Source organism: Polypterus senegalus, chromosome 1, assembly GCF_016835505.1.
Source record: "Polypterus senegalus isolate Bchr_013 chromosome 1, ASM1683550v1, whole genome shotgun sequence".
NCBI classification, from domain to species: Eukaryota; Metazoa; Chordata; class Cladistia; order Polypteriformes; family Polypteridae; genus Polypterus; species Polypterus senegalus.
The window spans coordinates 70,181,181-70,194,445 of NC_053154.1; positions in this window are offsets into that span (position 1 = coordinate 70,181,181).

Consider the following 13,265-nt stretch of genomic DNA (forward strand, 5'->3'; position numbering starts at 1 on the left):
AGTTAAATTAAGATTAAATTGAAGTTATAGAAAGGCCATGTTAAAGTATTACTTCACAGGGTTTACTGTAAACTGTCTTTGTGCAGAGGGTACAGACCTATAAATACCTGGGAGTGCAGTTGGATGATAAATTGGACTGGACTGCCAATAAGTGTGTGTAAGAGAGGACAGAGCCAACTATACTTCCTTAGAAGGCTGGCGTCCTTCAACATCTGCAATAAGATGCTGCAGATGTTCTACCAGACGGTTATGACGCGCGCCCTCTTCTACGCGGTGGTGTGCTGGGGAGGCAGCATAAAGAAGAGGGATGCCTCACGCCTGAACAAACTGGTGAGGAAGGCAGGCTCTATTGTAGGCACGGAGCTGGACAGTCTGACATCTGTGGCAGAGCGACGGGCACTGAGCAGACTCCTGTCAATCCTGGAGAATCCACTGCATCCACTGAACAGGATCATCTCCAGGCTTCAGCGACAGACTGAGGAGATCGTTCCTCCCTCACACTATGAGACTCTTCAATTTCACCCAGCGGGGTAAGTTATTGTCTGTTATACCTGCATTTTTATCACTCTTCAATTTAATTTAATTTAATATTGTTTAATATTGTTTTTTATCAGTATGATGCTTGAGTATGTGAATTTCCCCTTGGGATTAATAAAGTATCTATCTATCTATCTATCTATCTATCTATCTATCTATCTATCTATCTATCTATCTATCTATCTATGCTTATTTTGCTTAGATAGTTTGCTTATTGTCTCGGTTCAATTTCACATGCAGGCCCCCTTAAGTTATATTTGGGCAAGTGGGCTGTGGCCCACTTTTGAACTCTGGAACTCTGTGAGTAATACTTCATGTCGTTTTTTTTAACTGATTGCTAGCTTGTTGTCATTTTTTTGTGGTTAGCGCTCTGTCTACATGTTTTGTTGCTTGAGGCAGGGTGGCACAGTAGTTAGCATTGCTGTATCACAGCTCAGGTCATTATTTCTGGCCACTATAATCAATCCAGCATAGATGACAGGTGCCTCTCTAGGTCTCAGGGACTTAAAAGTCCATTGCACCATTATTGTCCACTCAAAACTACTTAATTTCCTCCTTCCTTACGAAGTATTTTGCAGAGTTCTCAAACATTTCTGCAATTTCACCGAACTCCATGGGGTTGACTCATCACTATCGACTATGCTTCATCTCCTGATCTTTTAAAAATATTTATCTGCCTATTCACTTCCAAGCAGAACACACTAACCATGTGTCAGTCAGACGAGAGATTGGAGAAATAAAGGAGTAAACATTCCCAGACTAGTTTAGTGATTTTATGAATCTTTTTTTTAATGAAAGTTTGGCAGTTTTGCATTTTTTGATCTTGTTTGGATTTCTGTGTCTACTTTGGCAGCCTCCCTGTATGTTTAACCTCTTGCCTGTTTGTTTTACTTTTCTGAATATTGAAGTATTATATATACATATTTTTTTATCCATACAGTCTGTCTGTTTCTCAGATCGTCTTTCTGGCTCTTTGTCTTGGCTCCAATCTCCAAGTTCGCCATAATTACCTTTCTGAGCCCACCCTCTTAATGTGTCTCATCTGATCAGCAGCTTCTAGTGGGGCAGCAGCGTTGCTCTCTCCTTCTGCTGCATACGTCTTCATGAAGAACAAACACCATACCCTGCAGGTGAGGACAGCAGAATGTTTGAGCCTCCTCTGCCTAAAACATTTTCCCAGTCTGATGGAGGTGAGTCAAAGACTATTCCACTAATTCCATTACGTGTTTATTTTGAAGATAAACAAAGAAGGTTTATTGTCTCTAAACAATCTGAAAGATTTATATGACTGTACATATCATTCCCGAATATAGCCTAGAGGGAAGCAGTTAGGTGTCCATTTTAATTCAGGCTCCTGACAGGTTTGCCTTTTTATTTCTTTTGCTTCAGAGTTGTTTTGCTCCTGCATTGTCGGCTCTTTCTACAGAGCGGTCCAAAGCTGCCGGATCCAAAAAGCTACTTGGAGATTCAGAGAGAAGTCCACAGATGAATTCAGGTTCAAGTCCTTCCTTTCACCAATGGGATCAGCTGCTTCTATCGGTTGAATCATGAAGGTTAATGCATACTAAAGTTAATGCATGTTGGACCATTGAGTCATCTTATGATAATAGCAAGACTTTTCACGCTCCAGATTCTGGATTTAAGTTTTTCTTTCAGATGTCTGCAGAGCTCTGGGATTTGGAGGCATAGTTGGCAACTGTCAGTCTGAGTTCATGATATTTCCAGATACGACTTAAGTACAGACAGACCAAATTTAGTCAAAAAATAAAGGTCAATAGATTGCCACATTTTTAGAGAGTTCACTAAATTGAAAATCACTAACCAAATTATAGCAATGACCACACAATTCTGCAACAAAAGAGTGTTCAGAAAGGTCTTTTCACTAAGTTGTTCTTTAATTTTACATCCAGTAGAAAATCTGAGTGCCTTGCAGTGGCTACAAGGTTGGGATGCTGTTAAATGCTTGTGACCATTGTGAGGGTCCTTACCCAGCCGAGGCACACTCAGGGTGGAAGGGCTGGGGAAGATAGCATGTGCAGAGCATTATCTCCCCCGGAGTGCTAGATGGCAGCCGCCCTGTGTTGCAGTGGTGCCTCAGATTCCCAAAAGGCATCATGAAACATTCGGCTCAAGTTCTTCGGCTAAGCTCTGATGGGTTCCGTGGGTGCCACCAGGGGGTGCTGCAGGTACTGGGGAGCCCTACAGTACTTCATGGGACTCCACCTTCACCTTGAAGTGCTTTTGGACCATGTGTACGGAAGACCAGAAGTACTCCTTGATGGGAAATAAAAGAAGCTACCCCCCTCACAGGGAAAAAGCCAGAGTAGGGAAGAAGGTGGACAAAGCTTGCAAGGTGGAGTGGAGGAGGCAGTGATGGAGAGAAAAAAGAAAACAGTTGCTTTATTGTGCCAAGAATTGTGCTTATTGCATATACTTGGCATATACGTATTGCATTTTAGGAGGATCAGGCCCCTCATGGACCCCGTGATCATCAGAGGAGACTGTGTGCAGAGGGTGCAGACCTATAAATACCTGGGAGTGCAGCTGGATGATAAATTGGACTGGACTGCCAATACTGATGCACTGTGTAAGAAAGGTCAGAGCCGACTATACTTCCTTAGAAGGCTGACGTCCTTCAACATCTGCAATAAGATGCTGCAGATGTTCTACCAGACGGTTGTGGCGAGCGCTCTCTTCTACGCGGTGGTGTGCTGGGGAGGCAGCATAAAGAAGAGGGGTGCCTCACGCCTGAACAAACTGGTGAGGAAGGCAGGCTCTATTGTGGGCATGGAGCTGGACAGTTTGACATCTGTGGCAGAGCGACGGGCACTGAGCAGTCTCCTGTCAATCATGGAGAATCCACTGCATCCACTGAACAGTGTCATCTCCAGGCAGAGGAGTAGCTTCAGCGACAGACTGCTGTCACCGTCCTGCTCCACTGAAAGACTGAGATCTATCTATCTATCTATCTATCTATCTATCTATCTATCTATCTATCTATCTATCTATCTATCTATCTATCTATCTATCTATCTATCTATCTGATTGTGATGATGGGAAACATTTGATAAAGAAGAGTTTCCCATAAATAAAGACTCTTGTGTCCGTGCCTGTTTGTGTTGGGTGTTTGGAGAGCTGGAGCGCCCTGTGGTGTTCTCACCATCTTTTATAACATGGCCACCTATCATGGGTTATGTGGCACACGTGTCAAGTGTCTAACAATCATGAAACATCATTGTGACCAGACACATTGCCCATGGCTACACCCTTGAAAACTAGAAACACAAAATGACAGTGCTTGTACAAGCAAATACACAAAATGGTAGTACCCACACAACACAACACACAATATTGGCACAATTGTGACAATAATGGACTACTGAAAGGTCCTGACATACAACAATGGAGGACTGCTTCAAATGCAAAAATGGAATATACTGTAGGTGGTATTGCCCTGCTGATAGGATTGTATTTTGGAGTAGATATTTTGTACAAATATTCCTGAGCCAAGATCTGTCAACATATGTTTACGCTGTACTGAAGCAAGAAATAAAAATTGAAAGTAAGTCACAATATTGTGCCTATGCCATTTTTTGAGCTTTTATTTTTGACAGTATTTATTGAGTAAAATTACAGAGGCAATTATATTTAATATATTGATGTCTACCAGTTCATGATAATGTATGCAAAAATCCCAACTCTGTGACTCATACTGAGGTATAATTAAATTGTTTTGATGGTGCATTTCTTCTCTTTGCTAGATTTGGCCAATGGCTATTAATCAGTTTCCAGTGGCAGAACAAGATAGTGCAAGGGCTGCTTTTTGCATTATTTTACTCTGTTTGAATTTAAATGAATGTGGTTTGGTCTATTTTATGCTCCATGTAACTTTCTTTTCTCTCTATTATAAAAAAAATCCTGGGTGAGAAAGACAGGAGACAATCGTCACGTGAAGTTCACTTAAAAGACCCGCAAGACAAAAGAGATTGGCCACGCAGCGTCTCGTGGGGACCTTAAACATGAGACTTTGTGCCAAGAGATTGACCCAGGACCATCTTGCGATTACGTAGAACATGAGATTCTTGCAAGACACGACCTAATTGCAACCAATATCAAATAAGGCAGCCACAAGCAGCAAAACACTCAGTCGTGTAAGTGTAAGGATTTGAGCACACACAGATCCAGGGCTCTCAGCTCATATAAAGTGTATAAGGACAATATGGTATAAATGAAATGTCGACAACTAAACAAAGAAGAAAGCAGCGCGGAGAAATGAGACTCAAAAGCATTGGAAAGAAAAAAAAGCAAATAAGAAAAAGAATAATCTAGATGCAAATTCTGAAAATAAGGAAAGTAATAATCAGCCCGGAACAAGTGGAATTGAAAAAAAACAGGTCCAATCGGGCTCAGAATTAAAAGACAAAGTAGAACTTCATAAAGACATTCAAAAATGTTGGTGCTATACACCTGCAGAGAAAGTTAAAGAGACGAAAGCAGGAAAATTAGAAATTATCAAAAAAATGAAAGTAAAGATCGCAGTAGCACATCTATGTGACCTGGGGTTAGAATAAGGTCTCCATTCCTCTTTTGTGCTGTAAAAGATGAGTAAAGGAGGTTTATGTTTCAAAGGGCATTCAGGCAACATAAAACATCTGCTCCTATACCCCCCTGAATCTAGGAGACAACCAGTCAACTGGCAAGAGCCCAGAAAATGGCTGTTATACCAGAGCAAGGATGAACATATACCAGCAGCAGCAGAAGCAAAGCAGCAAACAAATTAATCCGGTGTCATCTAAAAAGTATTTTTGACAAACTCAGGGGCTTCTCCCTCTGCTCTCTTTGCTTGCCATGTTAACATACAGGGGATAAAAGACTATACCATGACTAAGTAACTATGGGAAGCTGGTATTCCATTGAAATTAGATGTACATTTAACATTAAAATTACCTTTCAAAGACTGGCTCTTATAATCTTCTTTTGGTTAAACTGAAAAGGCTCATCTCTTTTAAGCTTTCTCCATAATTCATCCCCTGCAGCCCTAGAATGGGCCTAGTCACTCTTCTCTGGACCTTTTCTAGCACCTTTATGTCTTTTTTTGTAGATTGAGACCAAAGCTGCATGCAGTACTCTAGATGAGGCCTCACCATTGTGTTATAAAGCCTGACCTCCTTAGACTGGTACTCTCTTAACTGGCAACAGCATCTAAATTCAAAGAGTGTGACTGAACATAAGTGTGTCCCAGAGTGGAATGGCGCCTTTTCCAGGGATGGTTTCTACCTGCTCTGACTCGCATGCTTCTTTACTGGAGTAGTGGCTATAAATACCGTATATACTCACGGATAAGTTCTCCCACGGATAAGTCGAGACTTGATTTTACAGTATCATTTCTGGTATTTTATAATGTTGGTCGTATAAGTCAAATGCAGAAAACTCACGCTATTGGTCCAAGAGATTACGATATGCTAACTCCCACCTGAGAGATTCACGGAGCAAGCTGCCTTTTTTTTTCTATGTGGGTGTGGCAATGCGCAGTATCAGCGTGTGCTCCTAACCTCTCTATCTCTCTCTCTCTCTCTTTCTATTGTGCTTACATGAGCACACAGTAATACCCAAACTATTCAGAAGCGACGTTTGCACTGGTTTGTGTTTTTTGTATCTCACACCCTCATACACTTTTATCGTAAGAGCATCCCTTATTTATGATGGAGAATTTAATCAGAAGAAAATATGAAGCTGGTTTTAAATTAAACGTCATTGTAATAGAGAAAGAAATTGGTAACTGTGTTGCTACGACAAAATTCAATGTGTCTGAGAAACTGATGCGAGATTCGAGGAGTCAAGAAGATGTAAAAAAAAATTCAGTGTCTCATTTTTGAACGGGTGTATAAGTCGAGGTCTGATTTTATGGTCGATTTTTCGGGTTTCAAGACCAGACTTATACGTGAGTACTGTATATCTATACTAATAAAAGGCAAAGCCCTCACTCACTGACTGACTGACTCATCACTAATTCTCCAACTTCCCGTGTAGGTAGAAGGCTGAAATTTGGCAGGCACATTTCTTACAGCTTCCTTACAAAAGTTGGGCAGGTTTCATTTCGAAATTCTACGCGTAATGGTCATAACTGGAACCTATTTTTTCATCCTTATACTATAATAGACTTCTGCTCGATGGCCATGGGAGGCGTAACTTAGTGCCTGCCCATATAAGGATGTCCGTCAGCGGCAATCCAATAGAAACACTGCCGCTAAATATTCACAGGTTAAGGACTGTGCTTATGCAGACGAAGATGAGATGGTCAGGGTGGTGTTTGGCACAAACTCAGCGAAACTGCGAGAGAAACTTTTAAGTGCCGGGTCTTAGCTAACATTACATACAGCCGTGGACATCACACGAGATGGCACCAGCAGAGCTGGGAACCTTCGATGCATGTACACCGAGCGGCTCACGTGAACTGACGCAGTGCACAGACAAAAAGCAACAGTTCCAAAGAGTGCTGAACAAAAAACGAATTACACAATTGAGAAGGCAGCAAAAAAATATGAAGCGTGTGATACATACAAGCATATTCATAAGTGCAGCTACTGCGGAAACAAAGAACACGGTGGAAAAAGTCAATGTCCCGCTAAAGGAAGACAGTGTAAAAAAAACCTGTGCATGCAGTGTGTCAGGTCTCAGATAAAGAAGAAGACGAGCTGTTTATTGATGCAGTAAGAAACGAATCGATGAAAGAAACCTGTCATCTTTACAATTGACAAACACGGAATGTAACTTGAACACAACACACCCTACAAATACGAACCTGATTGAAAGAAATAATGATAATCAAATCCTTGATGACAGCAACACTCAGTAACACTCACAAAACAAATACTGTATATTGACAGTCATGTTACGTTATTTTTAAAATGTTTCCTTTTCTTTTTCATAACTTCTTTAACACTTTCTATCTCTCTGCTGCGAAGCGCGGATATATATATATATATATATTTATATATATACTGTATATATATATATATATGACAGCAACACTCATCACTCACAACAGTGACAAAACAATTATATTGACAATCAAGTTACGTTATTTTCAAAATGTTTCCTTTTCTTTTTCATAACTTCTTTAACACACTACTTCTCCGCTGCGAAGCGCGGGTCATTTGCTAGTATGGTAATATTCAGAAGAATGGATGTTTCATGTGGTGTTTACATGTTCTCCCCATGTCTACTCGGATTGTTTCTCACATATTGAAGGCATTCGTGCCTTTGCTATGCTGTGAATGAGCATCCGTTTGAGAAGTTGCGGTGGCGTATTATTTACCGTTGCTTCCTGCTTTGTGCCCAAGGCTTCCAGGATATGCTTCATCTCTCACTGATGGATAGAAATGATTCAGAAACGAAATATAATTTTGTTAATCCAAATATGGCAAGACATATTTTAGCAAAACAATAAATCTTTATTTCCAGAAAAGAAAAAAATAATTGTAAACAAAATTTTTTTACAGCAGCACAAGAAAAACCCTTATACTGTACATCACAAGTAAGCATTATTTTCACAGTTAAAAAAAACAAACCTTCAGCCTTAACAGTTTTAGAAAAATAAACCATAATAAACATTACATTCACTTTTTTTTGTTTTTTTTCTATACCCTGGATTACCAGTAAGTATGAAGGACATCTCAGCAGCCTGTAAAAGAATGGTGAAAGTAAGAAAGTATACAATTTTTGCATGCTCGGGCACACCTCCCCAATGAAGAGTTATTCAATGATGTCCGGCTGCTCAGTCATTTTCAAATAATCAAAGTAACCTCAGCATTGAGGCTGGTAAAACACAGTGAAGTAACAGTGCCGGCTTTGGCACTTAACTCGGACACTTAGCAAAGCTCCTCAGTCCTCCTGAGCCATAGTTTGGTTTGTATCTCAGCTAAATGACAGAAAGTGCTCTGTATCTCATCTCCTTTGTTTACTGCTGGCTCTTTGTCGGGAGCCTTCTGCCCAGTCTTCCAGTACGTCTGGACATTTTGATTGTGCTTTACACCACTCGACAGGGCTGGATAGGAGATATCCCGGCTTCACAGCTCGCAGTGTCAGTCTGCACCTTACTCATTAGGTTTATTTATTCATCCATCTAGACCTGAACGCTTCAGTCATTTTAATCTGGGCACAAAGTCACCACAGAGGTGCCCATTTCTCAACATGGTGTATACTTTTGCATTTCCCCCATGACATTATGTGTAGTTTTTGTTTTGATTTCTTATTTTCTTTTGTATGGTATGTCTGTATTTGAAGCATAAAAACACATGTTAAAATGATGATGCTTATATGTACAAGATGGCGTACTTATGAAAACTGTGCCCAGAGGGATAATAACGAAATTTAATATAATGTTTTACTTATATCACACAGGAGCAGTTCTCATTCACAAAAGACCTCCTGCATCATTTTCTGCTTGACTGTTCTGACAGGCAAAATTTCTAGAAATGTTCACTGTTCCCTAATGAAGAGTATTTAGGGTGTATGAGAATAAATTGGAATACTGAAATTAGTAAAAAAATATGAAAGAAACCCATCCTCTGCATGCACTTGTCAGGAGTAAAAATGAAAATTCTTGTTTTGTTCATTAGGAAGTTATTGTTAAAAAACTAGAAATCTCTAAAACTATAAATCATTAAATGTGTAGCTAGAGTCGGTTACGATTAAAACATAATGGACTGCAGTGCAAAGGCTGATCCACTGCAGGACTTGGCTATTTTTATTTTACTGAATGGCATATGGTTCTTCTCCAGCTTCTCACTGATGATGTACCTTGGCAACGAAGCCATTCAGCCCACAATGGCACTGTGACTTAAGGCCGCATTGAAGACGAAGATTCTCATGCAAGTGAAAGTCCCAAAAAACAGTCACCGACGCCAAAGCACCCAAGCATGGTGAACCCGTGAACTGGTCAAGAAACTCTTTGTGACTTTGTAGAGTAGGTTGTTTAGCCCCATCAGCTCAAATCCATAAAAGAATACTTGAAAAGGTGAGGAGACTCGTGGTGAGGTTGTGTGTGTTTCACTCCAAGTGCGCTGTTGTGACTTAGCTAAATGCATCACAAGTTTATATCTTTAGATTTGTAATGGCAGTTTTGACTCATTGAGTACATTTTTTCTAACTAACAGAAAAATCAAACCCTTCTCCGCCTCATTCATTGATGTCTTTGATCTACTTGTCTCTGAATAATTCCCAGAGTCGCTATATATTTCTCATACTTTCCTTTCATTGGCTACTTTTGGGCTGAAGTGTTGAGACATATGGGTACCTTAAAAAGTGACTTAGTGTAAAAGCTCTCACTCCACAAAGACATATTCACGCCGGAGACGCTGTGCATAGGTGTATTAATGCAGATGAACATTGTAAGACATGGTTTGACATTAGGGATCACCAATTGGCATCCCTGGATAGTTTAAAAGTGAAATTGTAATTGCCAATGGCAAAGGTGTTGGGCTATTAACCACAACCAGGCATGTCACCATGTCCATGATCTCACTTCTTAAACGAACCATCAGTTTTATAGTCCACATGCTATTTGGAGGTTGCTTTGTGTGAAAACATATATGTAAAATGGAGACAGTGTGAGATATGACTTTTACTGGGTCTGGCCTGATGAATGTTGGTTTATTTGTACTGTTACACAGATCTCTCTTGTCCATTCATTGAGGTATTAAACAGAAAAAATTCTATCTTGTTAATGATACCTTTTCCTACTGGTGAACTTGATTTGAGTGTATGGTTTTACAGCTGGTGGCCTGAGATGTACAGTACAGGCCAAGAGTTTGGACACACCTCCTCATTCAATGTGTTTTCTTTATTTTCATGACCATTTACAGCACTCTGTCACTCTCCTTCTTGGTCAAATAGCCCTTACACAGCCTGGAGGTGTGTTTTGGGTCATTGTCCTGTTGAAAAATAAATGATCGTCCAACTAACCTGACTTCTTCACAACACAACTGCTGGTCCCAACCCCATTGATAAAACAAGAAATTCCACTAAATAACCCTGATAAGGCACACCTGTGAAGTGAAAACCATTTCAGGTGACTACCTGTTGAAGCTCATTGAGAGAATGCCAAGAGTGTGCAAAGCAGTAATCAGAGCAAAGGGTGGCTATTTTGAAGAAACTAGAATATAAAACATGTTTTCAGTTATTTCACCTTTTTTTTGTTAAGTACATAACTCCACATGTGTTCATTCATAGTTTTGATGCCTTCACTGAGAATCTACCAAAGTAAATGGTCATTAAAATAAAGAAAACACATTGAATGACGAGGTGTGTCCAAACTTTTGGCCTGTACTGTACTTGTCTTTAGCCTGCTAAACATGAGAATGCCATGTTGTCTGACACTGGACACACGCTTTTAAATTCATGTTAGACCTGCATTTGAAAATGAAATCATTACAACCTGAGCAGCACCCTTTACATTGCCATTGACATCTTCAGAAAGGCTTAAATAGGACAAATTATGTCCAGCCTGAATGAAACAAAAACTGTCCTACTTTTGGAAATCAGACGTGATCACTCCCCCTGAGGACTAACAGTAGAAAACATAACATCGTGACACCTTCTCCTTAGCAGCCTCTTTGAATTATAGTCATACGTTATTAAAATCAAATTATTTTTGGGCATCAGATCCTCCCAAGATAGCCAACAAATCCTCTGTGAGTCTGTAATATAGAATAAGCAGGTCAAGAAAATAGATGAATAAATGTAGTTTTGGGAAAATGTGACCAGATTTATTTGGAAAAAAGTTGCAAAACTTATTTTTTTAATCTTGTGAGGTTTGTTTTTCGATAAAAAGTTAAAGATTATGGAATTTGTATTTTTTAGACCAAAGTGAAAATCACGATCTGTAAATTCCCTTCCACCTTGAACACAAGTTTCACCCATTCATTCATTTGACAAACCGTCAGTGATGCTGTTGTATTCAGGACAATTATGGCAGGCTAGGATATATGCAACATGCTACACAAATCTTCAAAACAAAATGGCATCTTATGTGTTTTTTGTCACAGTTGCTTTTTGTTTGCCCAGGGCAGGCGTATTTTGTTGCATTGTGAAATTAACTTCAAGCTTTAGAATGGCAAAACTGTGAGCCTAACTAGCTCTGTGCTTTGAAGTTCCACTAATATTTAGCTGCTTCCACAATTAATGATAGTTTAATAAGCCTGGGAATGGAACAAGAAAAAGGTTTGAGCGCACTGACATTTGAGGAGGAGGTGTTTGTCACCATGAAGTAGTGCTATGGACAGTGGATGGCAGTGGCAGTGGCACCAGCACCGATTCATCCTATACTGCTTATGTAGGTCCAGGAAATAAATTAGTGGCCATTCTGGCAGACGACCGGGGACCTTGCCCCTCTGAGATGCCTGGAGAAGGAAAGGACCGGGAGAGGAGCAATATTTTCCCCAGGGTGCAAGAGGGCAGCCCCCCTGGATTACACCAGGGCCACGATTTGGGAGTTTGGAAGCTCAACCCTGTTGGGGTCCGTGGCCACTACAAGGGGATGCCTGGACGATCCCAGAGATCTGGATGGCAGCACTTCCGCCACACCAGGAAGTACTGCAGGAAGTTCATCAGGGCGCACTTGAAGCACATCCGGGTGCAACATAAACGGGGCTGCATCACTCCATTCGGAGAGTTGGAGTTCGGTGGCAGAGGACAGAGCTTGCAAGAGAGGAGTGGAGGCGCAGAAGCAAAAGGAAAAGAGAAGAGAAGAGAAAGAAAGTAAAGGACTGGGTATCTGTGAGCATTATTCTTGCTGGTTTGTGCACTGTGTGTGCTGTTAAGGACTGTGCGTTGTGCTGTACAGAGGAAGAAGGAACAAAATAAAAGTGTGTGTTTTGGGACATTCTGAGTCTGTCTCTGTCTGGTTCTGGGCGCCTTTCACATTATATAAAAGCAATGTAATAATTTCTTTGACTCATTATGGTTCAAGATTACAGTTAGCATTAGTATCTAGTTATTGTTATTTATAATTTAAACAAATTTCACAATTGCACATATTTATTATCTTTCCATTATATCATGATAGCATTATCATTAGTCTCACTGAAGCCAGAAATATAAAACATACGTCTGGAGACCACCATGAGTGAATCTTGCCTAAAACTGAGTTGGACCAATTAGACGGCTCACTGAATGTCACACTTCTAAACCAATCCAATGGCTCATAAAGGCGGTGCTCAAAGTAGGGGCAGTGATTTTGAGCCACAAAAATCAGAGATTCTCTCGTTCATCTGGTCCAACAGCAAGCTTCTGTTTACAATTAAATGTTTAAAGTCGAAAACTCTCCTAAAAAACCCTGTTAGATATATAAATGTGGGTTGCATGTTCAGAGAGCTCATTACATGTTTTAAAAATAAACACAACCCTATGCAAAGGAGCATCAGAGATACGTTGGCATTCGATGGCATCAATGGATGAGTGGTAAACGTGAACGATACCATATGTTGCAAGCAGGTGGTGTTTGTGCTCTCTGTTGTTCAGCATTACTTCGATGTAAGCTTGAAAAAATTGGTAGCTATATTCATGAAAATATGAACTGCAAAATATACACTTGATGTAAACAGTGTCTCAAAAGGACTGCCATTAAGAGAGGCGGCAGTGAAGCGCCACAGAAGATGCGGATTTCAGTACTCAAAACATCCGAATCATCAAATCTGCATAATAACACCAGTAGATGCACAGACGAG